General features: G+C 36.0%; 1 protein-coding gene across 1 annotated transcript in view; it reads left to right on the plus strand.

Annotated features, from left to right (window-relative positions):
• The first annotated feature begins 11,886 nt into the window (after nucleotides 1-11,886).
• LOC150105951 (uncharacterized) overlaps nucleotides 11,887-21,683 on the plus strand; it is a 138,633-nt gene continuing 128,836 nt past the window's right edge. Inside the window, exon 1 of the mRNA XM_090394440.1 lies at nucleotides 11,887-12,292. The gene's annotated coding sequence lies outside the window, so the exon portion shown is untranslated. The remainder of the gene's footprint in view (nucleotides 12,293-21,683) is intronic.

Below are 21,683 nucleotides of genomic sequence, written 5' to 3' on the forward strand. Positions count from 1 at the left end.
CTATCCACAGAATCTCTCATACTTCTCCTTGAACCCATTTACAGAAAAAGCGTTCACATCTGATTTAGACAATCCATTGCACTCATTCACCACTCACTGAGCAAGCAATTTAATCCTCGTACCCGTACTGACCACACCTTTATTCAACTTCCAGGGAAGACCCTTTGTTCTGGTCCCTCTAGCCAAATGCTGAAACATTTTCCCTGCATCTATCCTATAAAACCCTTTCTTCTTCTTCTTCATGTAGCTTCCCCAGGGAGAGGGTGCAGCACCATGTCCTTCCAGTTCTCTCTGTTGGTGGCTTTCCTTTTTGTTTCTGCATAGCCATGTGATCCTGTCCATGATCTTGTATCTTCAAGCCATGTCCTTCGTTTATTACCTCTTGACCCTTTTCCCATAAATTTTCCTTCTAAAACTGTTAGTATATTCTGTCCTGCTGAACCTCTCAGTACATGTCCTGCCAATTTCATCTTTCTCTGGATAATTTCCTGTAATAAAGATCTCTGTGTTCTCATTCTCTGTAGGACATCTGTATTTGTCACATGTTCTGTCCATGGGATTTTCAGAGCTCTCATATAGCACCACGTTTCAAAGGCAGTTGCCTTACTCTCTTCTTGAATATCCAGGTCTCACTTGCACTTGTGAAAATTGGCCACACTAATGTTCTTATCATTCTTTTCTTTGTCTCGATACTCCAAAACTTCTGAGCAGATCTTTAGTTTTCCAGAATGCATCTTTAGCTATGGCTGTTCTTATTTTTATTTCTTTATCTTGCTTTCCATCTGCAGTAAAGTAGGTGCCTAAATATTTGTATTCTGTTGTATGTTCAATTTTCATATTGTTCATGAATATTTCTGGCTCGGATCTACTTTCTTTTGATATTTTCATAAATTTGGTCTTTTTTTGCATTTATATCTAATTCAAATTCTCTACCTTCTTCAATTAGTAGCTGCAGTAATTTGATTAATTTGTTTCTGTTTTCTGCTATTAGGATGGTATCATCAACATATCTAAGATTGTTGTATTTTATACGATTGATACCAATTACTATTTTTTTTTCAATCTTTTTCATCACTGTCTCACTATAGATATTAAATAGATTTGGTGAAAGGATACAACCTTGTCTAACTCTTCTTTTTATTTTTCACTACAGAAGTCTCATCGTTAAACAGTTGCATTTTCTGATTGGTGTAAATCATTTTTATAATCTTAAGAACATGATCTTCTATGTCTAATTTATCTAATATATTTAACATTTTATTAAGTTTTACCCGGTCAAAAACCTTCTGAAAATCTATGAAGCATATGTAAATGTTCCTATTTCTTTCGGGTGATCTTTCTATTAGTATTTTTAGTTCCAGGATAGCACTAATTGTTCCCATTCCTCTTCTCAAGCCTTTCTGTTGTTCACTCAATTCACCATTTATGGCCCTTTTAATTTGTTGGTTAACAGTGGTCAAAATAATTTTAGATCCATGGGATATTAGGCTCACAGTTCTGTAATCCTCGCAATTTTGTGCATTATGTTTCTTTGGAATTGGTATGCAGATAGATGTAAAAGCTTCAGGTAATTGTATTGTTTTATAGATGTCCTGAATGGATTCCACTAAATAGTTGTTATTATTGCCAGTCAAAGCTTTTAGCAGCTCAGCCGGAATATTATCACACCCAGGGGATTTATTATTAGGAAGATTCTTAATTACGTGCTCTACCTCCTTTCTTGTGGGTACAGTGGTATCTGATGTTACGTTTCACTTAAGGTGTCGTGAATCATCTAACATGTTACCATTATAATCATCATAGAGATCTTATAAGTACTCCACCCATCTTCCATTTATCTTTTCCTTATCAATGAGTATGTTTCCATCTTTGTCCTTGATGTTATTAGACTGTGTTCGTTTTGCTTTTCCATTAAGTTCTTTCACTTTCAGGAATGCTTCTCTGGTTTTTTTCCTATTTTGTAATTCTTCTATCTCAGTTCACTGCCTATTTATCCAGTTTTCTTTAAATCTTTTACATAACTGTTTGATTCTTTTTATCCAAAGTTTTATATCTTAACCTTCTTCTTCATTTGCTCTTCTTTTCCATGTTCAACCTTATAGCAATCAATAAGGTTGATTACCTCTTGAGTTATCCATGATTTTTTCTTTCTTTCTTCTTGTTTATTGATGTAGTTTTAGCAGATGTTATGAGTGTTTGTAGTCTATTCCACTGAGAGGGTTAATTTTTGTTTTGCAACTGTGCAGACAGCAGTTCTGAAATATTTCATTAAATTTTGATTTTATTATCGGAATTTGTACCATTTGCAGATCCCATTTTCGGGGTTGACTTCTTTTAAATTTTATTGTTTTCAGGCGAATATTCATCTCCGTTAAGACCAGTCTATGATCAGATCGCAGTCACCACTTGGCATCACCTTTGAATTCCGTATTCCATTCAAGTAACGTTTACTGACTACAATATAGTCTAATTGATTTTTGTATCTTCCATCCGGACTTGCCCATGTGTATCGTGCTGTTGATTTTTGCTCAAAAGTTATGATGAGACTGTGCTTGTTACAGAAATCAATCAGCTTTTTTCCTCTCTCATTACGAATTCCAAGTCCAAATGGACCCACATGTGTAGATGTTCTCTCTGATCCAAATTTTGCGTTCCAGTCAGCCATGGCACAAATAACTCGATCTTTCTTGCCTCTGACTTCCTTTATACACCATTGTATTTCGTCATAGATGATATCTATTTCTGCTTCCTCATTCTGTTCTGTAGGAGCATATATTTGAATTATCAGCACATCTCTTGGTTTAGATTTCACTAGAATTGCCATTACTCTATCTGATTTTTTGATTATATGGATAATGTTTTTATTAGTTTTCTTCTCTGTAATAAACGTTACACCTCTTCTTGATATTCTCTCAATGATGTATGTATTTTATATCCTGCCATTTGGAAATTTCAACTCAAAATCTGATGATCCTTTCCAAAAAGTTTCACTTATTCTTAGTATACTTATATTCAATATCTCCATCTCTCTAATCACATTAGCCAATTTCCTCGCATTTATTCAATCCTCATACATCCCAAGTAGCAATATTCAAGCAATTTCTGCATCGAGTTTCTTTATAGCAGTCACGGACTGACGATGCCACAATGCCTGCTGTATCACCCTGACTGCACCGTTCCGGGCATATTGAGACTACTCGGGCTTTAATTCTTTTCTGTGTAGACATGATGCTTTACATAAAGGCATTTTTTACGGAATGGGCCGCCAGAACCATTCAACCCCCAATATGGATGGAGGACCGCAGCTGTCGTTGGTTAGCGGATCCCATGGACCTAGCTAGGAGGCCTACAAAGTAGTGCCAATGACCATCTCCCCTCTTCCACCACCGAGGGGACGCCCCGATACGTGACAGCCCGAGCGACCGGATAAAACCCTTTAATCAACTTAAATGTTTCTATCATGTCCCCTCTTTTTCTTCTATCAACCAACTTCTGCAATCCATACACCTTCAATCTATCCTCATAAGTCACATTCCACAGACCACTGACCATCTTGGTCACTCGCTTCTGAATCCTCTTCACTACTTCCACATCTCCAAGAAACATAGGGAACCAGACTTGAGCACAGTAATCCAGATGTTGCATAATCAAGGTCTTATAAAAAAAAAAGAATTAGAACTTCCTGATCTCTACTTGTTAAGTTAGGAAAGTAATCTTATATGCTACCTTAGCAACATTAGCAATATATCCTCTAAACTTTCCCTAAAGTATTTTGCCATCAATGTGATAAACAGCTTGTAATCTGTTTATCCCAAAATGCATAACTTTTACATTGCTCGACATTAAAATGACACCCATTAACCTATGCCCATACTGACAGCCTATTTAAGAAATCCTTCAAGCTCTTAACATCGCCTTGATGAACGATTACTACGTAATTTTGCATCATCAGCAAACAACTGAATGTTTCCTTTCAGGTTATTTCCTATATAATTTATGCAGGAAAAAAAATTAAACAACAATGGTCTCAGCACTGAGCCTTATGGCACACCATTAGTCACCTGTTTTCGCCTCGATTCTATCCCTCCATATAACACTTTTTGATATCTGTCCAAAAGCCACCCTCTTATCCACTTAACCTATGTCCTTTCCATTCCCATTTGTTCTAATTTGCATAACAGAGTTCCATGTGGTATTTTGTCAAATGCCTTTGCAAAATCATCGCGTAGCCATTTCCTCTATCCAACTCAGCTGTTACTCAATTATAAAAAGTGATCTACCTCGTGTGTGTGTGTGTGTGTGTGTGTGTGTGTGTGTGTGTGTGTGTGTGTGTGTGTGTGTGTGTGTGTGTGTGTGTGTGTGTGTGTGTGTGTGTGTGACGCTAGTTCTGTTCTTATAAGTAGGGAATTCCATCTACAATTGGTCTTATTGGAGTGTTTATTTTATTTATTATTTTTTTTGCGCATTTTTGGAACTGCGAGGAATGAGGGGATGCAGAGACAGGAGAGATAATCTTAATTCTCTAGAGTAGGAGTTCTCAACCTGTGGTGTCCGTACTCCTTGGAGTACTTGGAATACGTGGTAAAAATTTTCGAGTACTCCTGAGTGCTCAAAAGTCACTAGATCTAGTAAGAAAGTCGCGAAGCTGACAACACTGATGAACTATGACAGCGTAAACAAGGCCAAACATCTCACTGATTACTCAGTAAAATGTTTAGAATTTTATAAGATTTGTTAAATTGTTTATGTCACTCTTTCTGTTTTGTATAACTATATATATATATATATATATATATATATATATATATATATATATATATATATATATATATATATATACGAAATATATATATATATACCTCAGCATCGAGAACAAAAAAGAGAGGAGATCAAACTCAGTTCAGTGTTAAAGAATATATTTCGTCTTCCAATAAATCCATTCTGCAAAACCTTTTTCTTTAAAGTTCATCATGCATGTTTTCCAACCAAAGTGTGGGTTGTAGAAAAAGGAATACCACTAGATGGTCTTGCAACCTGTCAATTCGGTAAAGAGCCAGAAACACTTCATCACACGATGATTTATTGTAAAAAAGCAGAAGAAATCTCGAGTCTTGTGAAACAATGGATGCCACAGAATCAAATAATTAATGAAAATCTAATACTTTGACTAAATGAGAAAAAGGTAAGCAGAGTACAAACAATCTTATTATCATAACAATGTATACTATCTGGACATACAGGTGTGACCATATGTATTACAGAACAGGCGGTGAAAACATCTAAACAAAATTCAATAGATACTTGCAAGATGTCATGAGGAATTCTATCCAATTGAAAAGGATGAATGAAGAGGAATGGGAGTTCTTGGGAATTCACTTCCATCAAATTAACTAATGCTTCCGTTCAGATAGCTGAACAGGAAGAACATTCATAATTGTATATATATATGCATATATATAATTGTATATATATATATTTTTTTTTTAAATTTATTTTATTTTATTTTTATTTAAAGAATAAATATTTAATGACTTAAACCGAGATAAAATATGAAGTTTGAATGAAAATGATTCAACTAGTTTCAGCCTTTTAGAGCCTTCTTCAAGTATCCACTAAAGGTAGAACACAGTAATAAAATTGAATTTACAAAAAAACTGAGAATTACAGGCAAAAAATACAATACATAATTGACACGAAACGTTGTATTTTCCAAGTTGTTCTACGTAACGCGCTATTGTTTGTTGCATGCGAGCTTGGAAGTTCTCGTGAAGGCAAGTATTGAACAACTGCAGCATGGCTATCAGGGATGTTGTAACTCAAATTGTTGTTCAAATGTTCAGGATTAAGGAGGATTTCCCTGGACTCCACGATTTTCCTTTCAAACTCATCACTGCAGCGAAAAATGTTTTCGGATTTATCCCAGCAAACTGAGTGACTCCGTAGATCATTATGAGGATTGTTTGAGAAAAGAACATGACTGGATAGAGGGCAGATGCATGTGATCTTTTATATGTCTCTTATAAATATATATATATATATATATATATATATATATATATATATATATATATATATATATATATATATATATATATATATATATATATAAATCGTAGAATTTAGGGAAATCATCCTCAAGCCTGAACATCTAAATAATAACTTGAGCTACAACCTCCCAGATAGTCATTCAGCTGAAATCATGAACTGGCATTCACGCGATGCTGCAAGTACACACTCTCCAACAATGCAACAAACGAAAGAACAGCTTTAAATACAACTACAACTTTTTCATGCTAATTATGTATAGAGACTCTCTATGTTGTTCATAGTTTTTTAACCTTCAGTGTTTAGTGTTTTTTCTTTTCTTTTATAATGTCACCTGATGAAGGCTGTTGTAAGCCCAAACCAGTCGTGTTTCACTATTAAACCCCCCCCCTTTTTTTTTACCTAACTCTCGGTTTAAGTCATTCAACTCTATTTTACAATATATATACAGTATATATATATATATATATATATATATTGTAAAATTGAGTTGAATGACTTAAACCGAGAGTTTAAGTTGAATGACTTAAACCGAGAGTTTAAGAGATGCTTTTCATATTCCTGGCTATCTGTTGTGGTTACAGTGAGGGTAAAATTTATGAGCCGTTTGCTCGCCCTGAATGGGCATGGAGATTATGTACCGCTATATGAGGTTAATATAGCTTTTGGTCTTCTATGTTTGAATATGTCCGTTGTCTCGTATGCTGCAGCTTGCTGAACCAAATCGTTGGGGTGTATGGACGTCTTTAGGAAAAACTTAGATGCTAAGGATTGTAGGAAAGAGAAAAGATAGGGAATATTTTTATCTCTAGGAAGTTGATTGTTTCTAACATACCATGGGGCGTTCAGAGTCATTCTGAGGTACTTGTTCTGTGCTCGTTGTATTTTGATAATATTAGTTTTAGAGGTGTGGCTCTAGGCTGGAGAGGCATAGGTGATTATAGGACGAATCATCAACTGGTATAGCTGCAATTTTATTCTGTTGCTGGGCTTGCTATTTCTATTAATTAGCAGATCTGAGCCATTGCTTTAGATGCCTTTGCGCACGTAGACTTGATGTGTTGGTTGAAAGATAGCTTTTTGTCGAGAATTACATCCAGGTATTTTGTTTCTGTCTGCCAGGGAATTTTAGAATTGAATAGTAACAGATCGCCTGCAGGAGATATTGGCCTTTTCGAGAAAAGAATGGCTGAGCTTTTTTTGGGGGAAGTTGACTTCCAATCTCCATTTGGAGAACCAACCCTTCAGCTTTAGAAGGTTTTCTTGAAGCTTTCTGGTAATGAAATGGGGTCGGAGAGATCTGGTTAGTATTGCTGTATCGTCCGCATACAGGGCCAAAATGGAAGACATCGGATTGTGCGGGATGTCCGACATGTATATAGAAAACAGCAATGGAGCCAGTAAGGATCCCTGCGGCACGACAGCAAAGATATGGCGCTTGCACTTGTATTGATCTTTTCTGAAGATATGAGTGGATTAGATGAACCATTTTTCGTGAGGTACCGGCTGAGATAAGTTTGTGTAAGAGTCCAAAATGTCAGATTTTGTCAAATGCTTTGGATAGGCCTAGAAAAACAGCTCCTGTACACTGGCGCCAGTTATAGCTGGTGGTGATGTATTCCACAATTCTGTGGATTTGCTGGGTAGTATTATGGTGTTGCCGAAAACCAAATTGTTCTTTATGGAGGATGTTTAGGTCATTTACTGACGGTTGGAGTCGTGAGAGGATGACGTTCTTCGCAACCTTACCCAGATTGGAGATGAGACTGATCGGACGATAATTTTGCAGCAGGTGTGGATCCTTGCCTGTCTTATGTATAGGGATTACACCAGCCAGTTTCTAGGCGGAAGGAAAATAGTGAAATCTTAAGGTTGCATTTATTATAATGGTCAGGTGCACTACAGCTTTTCGAGGCATCAGCTTTATCACCCTGTTTGAGATGCCATCTGGTCCAGCAGCTTTATTGTTCTTTAGTTTTTTAATAATATCATATAATTCAACAGGTGATGTGGATGCAATATGGTCAGCACTGGTATCTGGGAGATTTAATACGTGTCTGACCTCTCTGTGGATTTTGTATAAGTGATTGAAATCTGAGTTGTTATAAGAAGGTTTGCACTGCTCCTCTAGATTCTTTACTATGGCTTCTACCTTATCTACATCTGTGTGAACTAGACCCTGGTTAGAGATAATGGGGAAGGAGGATCTGTTTTTATTTTTGATGTTTCTCAGTAACCCCTAGATAGAGTGATCAATACTGTTTTTATTTTTGATGTTTCTCAGTAACCCCCAGAGAGAGTGAGATAGAGGCTAATTTTTTATCCCAAACTTGGTTTCCATGGGTTTTAAGTGCGTCTCTCAATGCCCCATTCAATCAATTAAGAACTGTTTTTTTATGAGGAGCGCGAGTGTTATGAAATCTCTTCCTAACTCTGTTCTTTCTTCTGATCAGGTCAATAATATCCTCAGGCAAACGATCAGGTTTGTGGAAGGTTGCAACCGTTATAGCGCACTTAATCTGTTGGGTGAGGCTAGTCACTGCAGAATCTACATCTCCTTCTGTGCATATGTGAGGGACAGGTCCAATTTGATCCCTAAGTGCTTTAGACAATCTGTCCTATGAAATGCGTGAGGGAGAGGGAGGAGACAGGAACTCTTGTTCTCCCAGTTGTAGTAGAATTGGGTTGTGATCCGATGACAGCTCGTTTAGTGATTTAAGGCTGTACTGAAGTTTAATGGCTTGCAGGATAGCTATATCCAGGATGTCAACGGTGCCAAACGTACTGAGATGAGTTGGTTCGGTAGTTCCACCCACAACAGCATAGTTTGATCCTATGTAGTTGGAAAGGATGCCTCCATTTTTATTGGTAGATTTACTGTTCCAGGTAGGATGTTTTGCATTGAAGTCTCCAGCTATGATGACCGGTCCTTGGCATCCAGATATGAGGTCAACAATGTCTTTAATGGAGGGTTGTAAGCCGAACTATACATATATATATATAGTTCGAAATATATACAGGGTGTTCGGGATAAATTTGACAGTTTCGTAAGGAAAAAGAAAATCTTCTTTGTATCTATTAAATTTAATGAATTGACAAAAAAACATTACAGGCAGAGTTAATTACAATACTATCAACAAGATTTACTCAAAATAACCACCATTAGCATCGATCACAGCTTCAATTCTGCTTCGGAACCTCGAACAAGCTGATGCTACAGTCTCCCTGGGAAGGGCCGCAAAAACTGTTTTAATTTTATCCATTAACTGGGCTTTTGTATTACTGGAAGTGCAATTGGTGTCTTTTTCAACTGCGCCCCATACAAAATAATCCATGGGGTTAAGGTCTGGGGAGTTTGGAGGCCAAACATTTGGACTGGTGAAGTCGTAGAAATTTTCAGACAACCATTTTTGACTTTTCCCAGAGGTGTGGCAAGGGGCCGAATCCTGCTGCCATACATACGGCCTACCATTGGCTACCCTTGTTATCCAGGGCTTGACTACAGTTAGCAACTCCACGAACAAAGCCCGAATTCCAATGCCAGGGTTCTTCAACACCTGTTCCTGCAGATTTGCGAGGAATTCTGCTGTACGAACGCAATCAGATCGTCTGCTAGGGATCTTTCTTCTTGCTACATCCTCGTAGTCACCATTGCAAGTCTCTAGTTCATGCGTGATTGTTTTTACTGTATTCAGGGAGCATTGGGCAGCAGTCGTAATATCCTTATTTTGATGGCGGGCACGAATCATCATGATACAAGTTATTCTCTTCCATGATTCAGGTGGGTTCCAGCTATCCATCCTTTCTGACATCTTGTATGTGAATGAAGAAGGGTCCAAACTTTTAAATGAAGAGAAGTGTGTGTTAATACATGTAACTTACGGAAAAATATAATTAATTATAAATATGTCAAATTTATCCCGAACACCCTGTATATATATAAACTCAGGAATACTAAGTGAACTTTAAGTACTGGAATTATGTAATCAAATAATGGTGTTAAAATAGCTAACAATTAAAATTGTTAATAACAGTAATACAAACGTATTGAGATTTAAAAACTGCATGTAACTAATAATGTAATATCCGTGAGCGCTCGGGGCATGCGCGTTGGAACAAAACAATGTAAGAACGCTTCTTTGACACATCTAATATTTGGTAAATATATAGGGAAAAACACTAAATAAAACTATCAACATCGAGATTATCGATTAGTGATACAATTAAAATATCTACTACGCATTCGATTCAAATTGTTATTTTATTTTTTCGCTCGTGAAAATCAAAACCCACAGGCGGGCCACACAAGATCGCACCACGGGCCGCATGGGGCCCGCGGGCAGTGCTTTGAACATCCCTGGAGTAGACGACGATTTGAGAATACACACTACGCATCGCATACGACCTTGCCGGCCTGACTGGCCGAGTGGTTAGCGTATCCGCTCTCCAGGCTAAGGGTTCGAATCCCGCTGTGGGCATGAATGTTTGTGATTGTGAAAATAGCAGTGGTGGTAATGGGCGGTAGATGGCGTTGGCATCGTTGGAGACAGAGTTGTAGAGTAGGTGCCCTCCCTCGATGAGCCCTTGGGCACCTTGGAAGTGTCACGTAATAATAATGAGTGAGCATCTGCAATGATCGCTAATTCATAAGTAGTACAGAAATAAAGACACCACCCAGCATAAATTAAAAAAAAAAAGAATTTTAATTAAGAAAAGATTTTTAGAAATTTTTCTAGTGTTTTTTTCCTTTTTCTTTGGAGGATACATGGGGCCCAGTCCCATCCCCCTCTGGGTGCGCCACTGCACACATACACTATATATATATATATATAATAGTCAGTAAAATTATTTTATATATATATATATATATATATATATATATATATATATATATATACACACACACGCGCGCGCGCGCACGAACACGCACTTTCTCTCTCTCTCTATATATATATATATTTTTTTTTATTTATATATATTAATTTATTATTTATTATTATTAATATTTATTATATATTATATATATATATATATAGAGAGAGAGAGAGAGAGAGAGAGAGAGAGAGAGAGAGAGAGAGAGAGAGAGATCTCCCTCTATATATATTATTTTTTTTTTAGCAAATATTTTCGTTCTTAATTTGAACGACAAATTAAGAACGAAATTAAGAAGAATGACTCCCAACAACAACAAAAATGTATGCACAATAATCATTTTTTCGGATTTTTTTTTCCTTTGTCAGAAAATATCTTAACTGGCATATTGAATGAAAAAGGGATTACAAAATGCTCAGTGTGTGCTAACAAAACTATAAAAGTATTGTGGAACTAACAATTATGTGCTATGAACTATAAAAATGCACGTATTGTAACTAATATAACCTATCAAAAATGGTTAACAGATTTAGTATTATTCTCTAAACATACATTTAAAATGAACTTTTATTTGATTTACACATAAAGAAAATTTCATTGTTTTATTTAATTTCTTATCAATAAAGCTCATCTCTCGACACTGGTTTCCTTTCAATAAAATGCAAACCAGTCAACTAGCTGACAACGTGTTAACAATGAAACCATTTTTAAAGAGCAGTAAGCATAATACATTGTTGCTCAGGATTTAATATTTTTTATATGAAAAAAAAAATACCACTCATAGTAATAAGCAATATAGCCAATTTCATAAGAGCAGACAACTACTTCATTTCATTTCAATCGCATAAAATAATTACAAAAAAACAATCTTATGGAAGAGCTTGCTTCCAATACTTTTGATATTTATAATAGTGACGGTTGTTTCGATTGTGATTATCGTCTGTGTTCTTCCGCTCCAAAAATTTAAACCTGTAAATTAGTTCCTAATTTATTTTTTTAAAAGTAACCAATAATAGTTCATGTTGTCATTGATTTGATATATAGGATGCTCTTTATGGATTGTAATGTAAAAAATATAGAGTCAGTTGTTTTAGATTTAAGCAACTTGTTGTAATTATACAACAGTAAGCCTAACTTGGCCGGAGAGTGTTTCGAGTTTCGAAGACTTATTGATGAGTTGATGGAACCATTCTTTAGTTGTATTTACCTTTCAGCGTAAATAATAAACAATATGAATTATTCCTTAAATTCGGGAAGTTTAAAACTTTTTATGTTAATAAAAATTATATGTATTTAGGTTCAAAATAGCTTTGAAATGTGGAAATTTCATCCATACATATTGTGAAGAGTGATTGAAAGCTAATGAAATAGGCAAGTAGTTTATACAATGTCGTATTCTTCATTTTTGATGGATTTCTTTGAGATTGGAATATGTGCATAAGCGCATAGGTGAATTTCACTTGAGTATTGTAAATCTGGTTAATTAAATTACTTGCAGTTATGTCTGGGCTATATAACTTAATAAGCAGGGTGAAGGTATTTAAATCTGCCGAGATAGTTACCAATATGAAATTTGTTTGTTAATTTAATTGCTCATTAAAAAATAAAACAAGCTATGTAATATTTGAGACATTTATCTCCATGTTTAGTGTCTCGTAAGATGCATCCTCAGTATTTTGTATAAACTGAAGTTATTCTTTAAAATAAATTAAATGAAAAAAAAAAAAAAGAATAACACAGTCGTTAAACAAGAGCTGCTGTTTCCATCGGAGTATTCTGTTTTAAATCGTGTTCTTATCATATCCTTGCTATTAAATCACAGCTTATGTTATAGTTTATCACGCGGATATTTAAAAATATTCTGATTTATTATGGACGGAGAAAAATGTTTTCAGGAGATTTTAAATCAGCAGCAAAATACTTGTAACGACATTATGGTTAATACATTTTCTATAGGGAGGTTTAATTTCTCTTAAATTTAATGTTAAGTCCTCAGGACTTACCATTGTTATCCAAAATAATAATTAAAAATTAATAATTTTTTTTCTCCTTCAAAAATTAAGGATGCTGAAAAACTAATTTTTTTTTTTTTTTAGTATATAGAGAAAAGCTCACCAAAAAAAAAAAGTTTCATATTGTGCAGTTATCATAGACTGCTATATACTTTTTTCTAGGGTTAACATCCTATAAAAACATATCATTATGGTAATACTTGTAATTTAAGATGGTTACACCGAAAGTGCAGCCCATGCTATTGCCAATAGTAGCGTATGTCCACTTTTCAACAAAATCTCTAGAACAGTAGCATTTCTGCCAGTGTTGGAAGAGCTTTAAAATCTTGATGCAGTAAAAATCCATTCTAGCCATGTATCATTTGTGGCATCTTATTTTATTACTATTCTGGACCTCCATGGTGTCATGTGACCTGTCTTCGGAGACATCTTACTGCTGCCATCTTAGACAGCACAAAGTCTACCATACCACTCCTTAAACCCATTCACTACTCTGTCAGGCAGTGAATTCCTACCATAGTCCAACCACCCTGCCTCCATGCCAGAAAAAAACACTTTTTTGCTCTTCTACTCACCATCTCTTTCACAACTTCCAGGGATGACCTTGCTCTTTCCCCTTGTTCTACTAGATGAAAAATCTCTCCTGTTGCAATCCTGTAAATACCTCTCTTTAAAATCTTGGAATGCCTCTTCATTCTTATTCCCCCCCCCCTCTTCCAAAATCTTTCAGTGGGCTAAACAAAATGATAGTTTGAAACGAATCAAGTTCAGACTGTAATGAGAATTGAGGAAACTTTTTTTGATTGGCTACAATGTGACACACGCAATGGGAGTTTGCGCATTGTCACATTGGAAGACGACATTTTATCAAGTGCTTTTCACAAAGTGTATGTATGGACTCATGAACACTGGAACACAGAGTGCCATGTTGATGATTTTTTTTTTTTTTTTTCACAAGAAAATCAAACTAGTATTTATTCCTCTGCATCCTAGATGCAGTTCCTGTAACTAGTTGTTCACAGTACTGGTTAAGAACATTGTTTCAGCTGCTACCTTTGAAAAATATTGATATGTATCATTTGATGCCTAACTTACTTTGTTTAAGGAATAGAGTGGTGGAAAACCAGCATTCATCGCCATCAACAGTATTGATTGCTGTTAATGAATTATTACAATTCCTGCTGAATTATAATAATTTCCTGCTGATTTGCACACATTTGCTTCAGCAACTGCAAGGATATTCGCAAGCAAGGAACCAAATAAGAGCAGCTTTTTCAATAACTTAGTTTTTATGCTTATGCATGCATAGATTTATGTTAAAGTGAGTTAGCTTTGATTTCCCTTATTGTTATGTTCCTTTTTTTTTTTTTTTTTTTTTTTTTTTTTTTTTTTTTTTTTTTTTTTAATAAGCAGTCTCTAGGCAGTTCTCAGTCAATGAGCCTGCTATAAGTCAACATTGTCTATCTTTCTGTCTTTAAAATGTTTCACCTTCTAACTCTGCTGCTACTTTCAAGTACTTCCATACACATTCTGAAGTTGTGTGTAGATGTTTGAAGCCAAATTGTTTTCATTCACTAAAAATTCATTTCTAGCATATTGACAAACAGTATATCAGTGGTAGCTGTTTTTTGCTGAAAGTAATTGTGGAGTGTTATAACATATGATATGACTGGACTTGTGTTTTATCGTGTAGACATGAATTATTTAATAATCTGTGATATTCAGCATATACAATTAGACTATACTCATTACTTTTTTTTTTACTTAACTGTTATGTGTAGATATACTGCAGCATTGTGATTTTGGTTATCTTTTGGGCTAATCTAAAATGTCTTAGTTTAATAATGATAGCATTTTGACAGTATTATTTATTTATTTTTGGAATCATGCCAAAACTATTATATTAATTTAATGATACTTTTGAAAAACGGCTAAAGGAAATTAAAAATTATTATTATGTGACACCTCCAGGTAGTCCAAAGACTCATCGAGGGAGAGTGTGCCAACAGCATCGAATAATTGATCCCCTTCCAACTACTAACCGTGCTACAAACTTGCTTAACTTTTTTGCGAGCCATTAGTAGCAGGGGCTCTATCAATCGACTAACCTTTGCTGGCAAATTTATTTACAACTTCAATATATTTCGCTCACTGTAACATAAGCATCATTCAGAGATCAAAAGAATTGGTTACAACATTGGAAATATTAACACGAGTGAGTCAAACAACATACTTTCACATGCCTCAGTCACAGCTGAGTGAGTAGGAGACAACACTATTAAAGTTTCAAAGAACCATGTCAGTTACAGTTGTGTATTTTAAATAATAAATAAAAAAAAAATTATGAATAATTTATGGATAGAGATGTGTAGTCTGTTTGATTACGATTAGGGTGATGATGTTATTATTATTATTAAGAGAGAGACTTCCGGGGAGTCAGGGACTCATCGAGGGAGGCTACATACACACCAGCTATCATACTTATCCTTGAATTCATTCACACTGCTTACACACACAACATCCAATGGCAATCCATTCCAATCACACACCACTATAAGAAAATGTTTCACATGTTTCAAGGAATAGGCAGTTGAATTCAAATGTACTATAGTTTTTAATGGGGGTAGTCATCTTTTCTCCCATGATGATGAATCGATTCAGGAGAGGATTGACAGTACCATCTAACTCTAAGTAGGCCATCTAACTAGAGCTGTAGAATGCCATCATTGATATTATCACTCTTGTCATCCCAAAAGATAGGTAACCCACCTCCCTTTCTATTCAGCCTACATTGCTCTGCCTCAGAATATGTCCGAGTAACCAAGTAAGTAAGTTCTCTAGTCTGCTGTCTTCATTCCATTGGATATCAGATACTTTTTGGGAAGCCGCTCTTCTGGAGTACCATCATGCCCAATTGGAATCCCTCTTAATCTCGTTCCTCAGTATTGACTGACCCAGCTTGGGAGGCTCTGCTAGTAGAATGCACTGCTGGCATGCTCAGTACATCCTCAAAAGGGACTCAAGTCCCTTTACCATGTCAAGGTGAGGATTCCAGTGAAGGAGACATCTTCCCTGGTGTCTACCAATAAGCAAAATGGACAGAATGAGGAAAACTGAGTGCCAAATGGAGAGAGTCATAACATCAGACTGCAAGACAAAATAAAGAATGAAGATATATTAAAAAAAAAAAAATTATTGAACAAAGGGTAAGAGATTCCAAAATTAAAATGGAGATGGGTGGGGCATTGCATGGGCAAAGACAATCACCCAGTGGCATCAGGAAGCATTCAATGGAGAAATATAGAGACAAATGGGGGAGTCCTATAACAATAATATGGTATAAAAAGGGCCAGAAGGACATCTTTGTCCAATTCCATTGAATTCTATGTCTGGTGTTGATGGCATGAAAAGCAAGGCAGAACCTTCTAATTCTAGAAATCTCATGCAATGGAGGTATGATCTTAGCAGAATGGCAAGTCTGCCCAAATAGCAAAGCCAACATGAACAGGGTACTTGATAAACACCAGATAAGGATAATGGAGGCAGATTTTGTGCTAGTTTATACTGATTGTATTTGCAGAGAATCCTTGCTGATTGTTCAGAAGTCCCTTTAAGGTAGGGTATAGAAATTCTCATATCAGATTGTAGTCCGGCTAACGATTGATAATTAACAATTATTTTCTTGCTAATGGTTTCTTTATATCCATATACTACCTTAAAGGGACTTCGGAACAAACAACAAGGATTCTCTGCAAATACAATCTGTGTGCTACTTTCAAACCAACATGAAAGTTATCTTCTTTCTTTCTTATCATCTACTAAAAATAAATTGCCTCTGCTATTCTTACCTGGTGCCTCTCAAGTCTCCGGTTCATGTTGGCTTTGCTATTTTGGACAGAGTGGCAATTCTGCTAAGAATAGAATAAAAAAAAAATAACCAAGATTGCATAAGATTTCTAGAATCAGAGGATTCAGTCAGGTTTTGCTTCTTATATCATTGACATTAGACTTGGTGTCTAATGAGTCTGATTAATTCACTGAAATCAGACAAAGATCTTGTAGAGTAGATTTAAATTTGATTGCCTTCTCTTTGAAATGTGTGAAACACTATGTCATCATCCTAATCTTAATTGAACAGACTGTAAAACAGACCTAGTTTTGGAAAGTAATTGCCATAAATTGTTCATAATTTTTTAAAAAAATTATTGATTTTTATTGGAAGTATTATTATTTAATAGTACTGTCTCCTGCTCACTCAGTATGATTCCTGTTGTTTGAATCGTTCTAGTGTTAAATTAATATTTTGAATGTAGTAACCAATTGTTTTGCTCCCTCCCTTAATACATGTAAAGGAAATGAGAATTTAATGAGTTTAGTTTAATCCTTTATCCAAGTGTAAGCAAACAAAGTTTGCACCTGAAAAATATCTTCAGGACTGAGGTAAGGTAGTGCAACACCAGGCAACTCCGAACAAAGGTGGACCAAGCTCTCATCACTCCTTGTCTCAGTATCTCCCATAATGCAAAGCACATCTCCTTGTGGACATGTATACTGCTATGCATTAATTTCCTTTACATGTGTTAAGAAAACACACCCTCAATCTATCCTCATAGGGAAGGTTCCACAAACCTGTCACCAGATTGGCTACTTGTCTCTGAATCCTCTTCACCATATCTTGGTCCCCAAGAAATGCAGGTGACCAAATCTGTGCACAGTAGTCAACATGTGGCCAAATCATAGCCTTATAAAGAGGGATAATAACCGCCCTATCTTTACTTGTCAATGTGTTCTTCAACATCCAAGTAATCCTCTGAGCCATTTTGCCAACTTTTTCAATATGGCCTCTGAATTTCAAATCTCTATCCACCATCATCACCCCCAGATCCCTAGCCTCATCAATTTCCTGTAAAATATTACCATCAGTGTGATACAAATTGTGCTTAATTAATCTTATTATCCCAAAGTGCATTACCTTACATTTTATAACATTGAATCGATAACCATTGTCCTTTGCCCACACTACCAATTTATTTAAATCATCTTGTAAGCTATCTACATCATCTTAATCAACTATTGCCCTCCCTAGTTTTGAATCATCGGCAAACAACTGAATGTCCCCTCCAGATATTCTTCTATATCATTAATGTACAAATCAAAGAGTAGTGGTCCTCGTACAGAGCCCTGGGGTGCTCCACTAGTCACCCTCATTCTCCTTGATTCCACTCCACAAAAAACTGCCATCGCCTATCTATGCCACCAGCCTCATATCAATTTCATGATTGTCCACTCTCCAGCCAATGTAGTGGGGTGATAATTTTATGGGCATGGATGTTTTGTGAATGTTCTTTAGGCGGTAGATGAATTTTATTGTTTGGTTGGTGTGAGACCATCCCTCTGGAGGTCTGAAGCAACTCAAAAAGTTCCATGTCTCTAGACCAGACTTTCTGGATTATCTAACCCTTAGCCTGTTCACAGTCCTAACACTAATGTACTATGGGCTTACTGTGCTCACATCTGGTCATCAAGATTGGAGGGGGTGAAGAGGTGGGTAATGAAAATATCAGTATTGTGGGATATTGCAGTGAGGATAAATGAACGGCATGTGATCTACAAAGTTTATCAATGTTGAAGAGAGGGTTTTATGAATGAGACATTTAGTTGGTGAGAGGTATTTCCTGCATGGACTGATTTTCAAATGGTAGAGCAGGGAGAAGGGACAAGCAACTGTTCCTGGAAGTTGGGCAAGGGAATGCTGAGTAAGGGATTAAGAATGTTTTTTTAGCTTGCAGAGTAGTAGCTGCATAGAATTATTACTTGAGATGGTAACAAAATAGTCAGCACTCTTACTGTCCAAGAGGATGGTGAGAGTTCAGACAATAAATATGTTTAAGCATAGACTTTGTAATGTCTACATTAGACCGCTTGTGATGAGTGTTTTGACTTCATGGAATTCCTGAACAATAATAATAATAAAAGAGTAAAACTGAAAAACAAAGGCATCTTTAAAAAAAAAATGAAAAAAAGGATAAGAACATAATCAGCACTATTGATGAATAATTTCTATTTTCTTTATAAGAAATGAAAGCCCTCTATAAATTCTGCTGGTTATCCCCTTTTATTTAATTTATATTTTATGAAAAAATATAAAGTTTATAATTACTTTTTTGATTTCAAGATGTTTTTGACTTTTATGAATGTGGTTTTTGTTCAGATTATTATTCTTTCAAATTAAAATCAGTGCTGTAGTATTAATTCTAAGATTCTCCATGAGAAGCCACTTCATCTGCTCATCTATTAACTTCGAGCACTTTTGATCTAATTATTTGAACTTCCACCAAACTCCTTAATTCTGATTTCTTCTGTCTGATTCATTAGTCACTACTGTGTCACTATACATTCAATTAAGAGTCCTTTATTTAAAGACAAACAAATTGATTTTCTAGTATGATTGAATAATTAAGAGGATACTGTACTTTGGTTTATGAATTGCTTATTATTATTATTACCACCCCAAGACCTCGTGGAGTCAAAGACTCATCTGGGAGGTCCTTTTATCACACACACACACAGCTCATCATACCATATTTTAAACACATTCAACCTCTTTGCAGACACCACATTCTCAGGCAAGGCATTCCAATCATTCACAGCTCTGCACGAAAAAAACCTGCTTCTCTCCCTTACTCACCCTCTTTATACAGTTTCCAGGGAAACTGTATAAAGTTTATACAGTTTATCCCATTTTTGTAGGATAAAAGAACCTTGATATCTCTATACAAACCTGATGATTTGGATCTTATATGGAGGTGTCAAGGTTTATTATTTCATTCAGTTGAATGAAGCCTTGAATGACAGCCTTGCCAATCTGGTTAATGTAACCACTGTCCAACAAACAGGCTGTGGGTTTGAATCTTGCCATGGGCATGGATGTTTGTGATTATCTTTAGGTGGGAGATGAATTTCATTGAATGGTGTTAGACTGCTGTCCTGCTGATTGGTGAGGTTTAAAGTGGTTTGAGAAAGTTCCATGTTTGACCTCTAGATTAGGATTTCTGGACTATGTAAAAATACATGAAAACAATAAATATGATTAAAAAAGAAATCCTAGTCCCACCCACAGTTTGTTAGTATATGATGATACATCAGGCAGCACCATATTATGAAACCAATAATATGGTGCTTCATTCATAAACCATATTATGAATATAGAAGTTACTAGTTCTAATGTATTTTTGTATGTAAATTACTCATGTATGATATGTTTACAACCTTTAATGAGTGGGATATACATAAAAAAAAATTCTCATATCATGATAGGATACAAATCACTTTCCCAATGAACAAATGAATTTCTGGTTTTTTTCATTCACATGTGTTATGTACACTGCTTGGAAAGAAGTCAGCAGACATTGTGCCATGTAATGAGTCACATGTTTGTAACTGGTATAAATTGGAAGTATGTGATGCTCCCAAGTCAGTACAACTGTGTCCTGGTGAAATGGCTGTGAGCAGGGAACTGATGGAATTTGAAAGAGGCATTGTGATAGGATACCATGTTACAGCCCTAACTGTTTTGCGAATTGTTGACAAATTGGGCCATCATGGGTCAGCAGTCAGTGATACTATACTGAGATAGAAGCACAGGGAGTCAACTGCAAGTGCCGCCTGTAGTGGCACAGTTGACCCACCATATTCACCAAACGTGACCATAAAGTGCTACATAGGATAAGATGTAAAAACCGCATTCTTCGGCCAACATGTTGAATAAATGCTCAGAACTGAGGCTCATAACATGGGTTTCCATAGTAGGACTGCAATATGCAAGCCTCACTTACCTAAACCAACATGCAGCATCATCTTCAATGCAAAGAGTACAGTAGGTAAAAGTGTGCCGTGGGACATGGAAACTTTGAAAGCTGTGTTATGTAGCGACGAATCACACTACACCCTCCACTGAGCAGATGGATAGGTGTCACGGATGCCTGCTGAATATTTTTTACTACAGAGTGTAACTCCAACTGTGAAATTTGGGGATGGCAATATGATGGTATGGTCCTATATTTTCTGGTTTGGCCTCAGACCTCTGTTTGTAGTGCCACAAACATTGAACTTGGAGGTATGTAAACATTCCGGACAATGCAATACTTCCTACTTTGTGGCATTTCTATGGAACTGACCATTTTCTTTTTCAGCAAGATAATGCACCATGTCATGAGGTTGCTGCTGTAACCTTACGACATGTATTGCTTGTTGTCATGAACACACTTGTGCACACTTGACTGGCCTCCACAGAGCCCTGATCTCAATCCTATTAAACATTTGTGGGATGAATTGAAGTGTCAGGTTCATCCCACACATGGAGTGTCAGGTGAGGGCAATGGACATCTGCTTCACAACAGTCCAGGACCTCATTATATGCCTACACAAAGAATGGTCCAAAATTCCCATTGATCGCTATTGTACACTTGTGGAAAGTATGCCCTGTAGGATTGTCATCACAGTGAGAGGAGGTCCTACATTGTATTAAGGTGGGCACATGGCTGTTTGTTTCTTGAAGTGTGTTGTCTGTTGACTTCTATTAAAGCAGCGTAGATACTAATTTTATTCTCAACCAGATTTACTATATATTTATCTATCACATTATGGAATTGTTATAATGACAAAATGCATTGTGTCAGTCTTTTTAATTTGCTCCCAAACTTTGAATTAGGGTGGTTTTGCATGTTGTGGGTTGTTCTGTATATTACAGACCTG

The sequence above is a fragment of the Typopeltis vanoorti genome, chromosome 6, assembly GCF_054136105.1.
Source record: "Typopeltis vanoorti isolate ZY-2024b chromosome 6, IOZ_Tvanoo_1.0, whole genome shotgun sequence".
Lineage (NCBI taxonomy): Eukaryota > Metazoa > Arthropoda > Arachnida > Uropygi > Thelyphonidae > Typopeltis > Typopeltis vanoorti.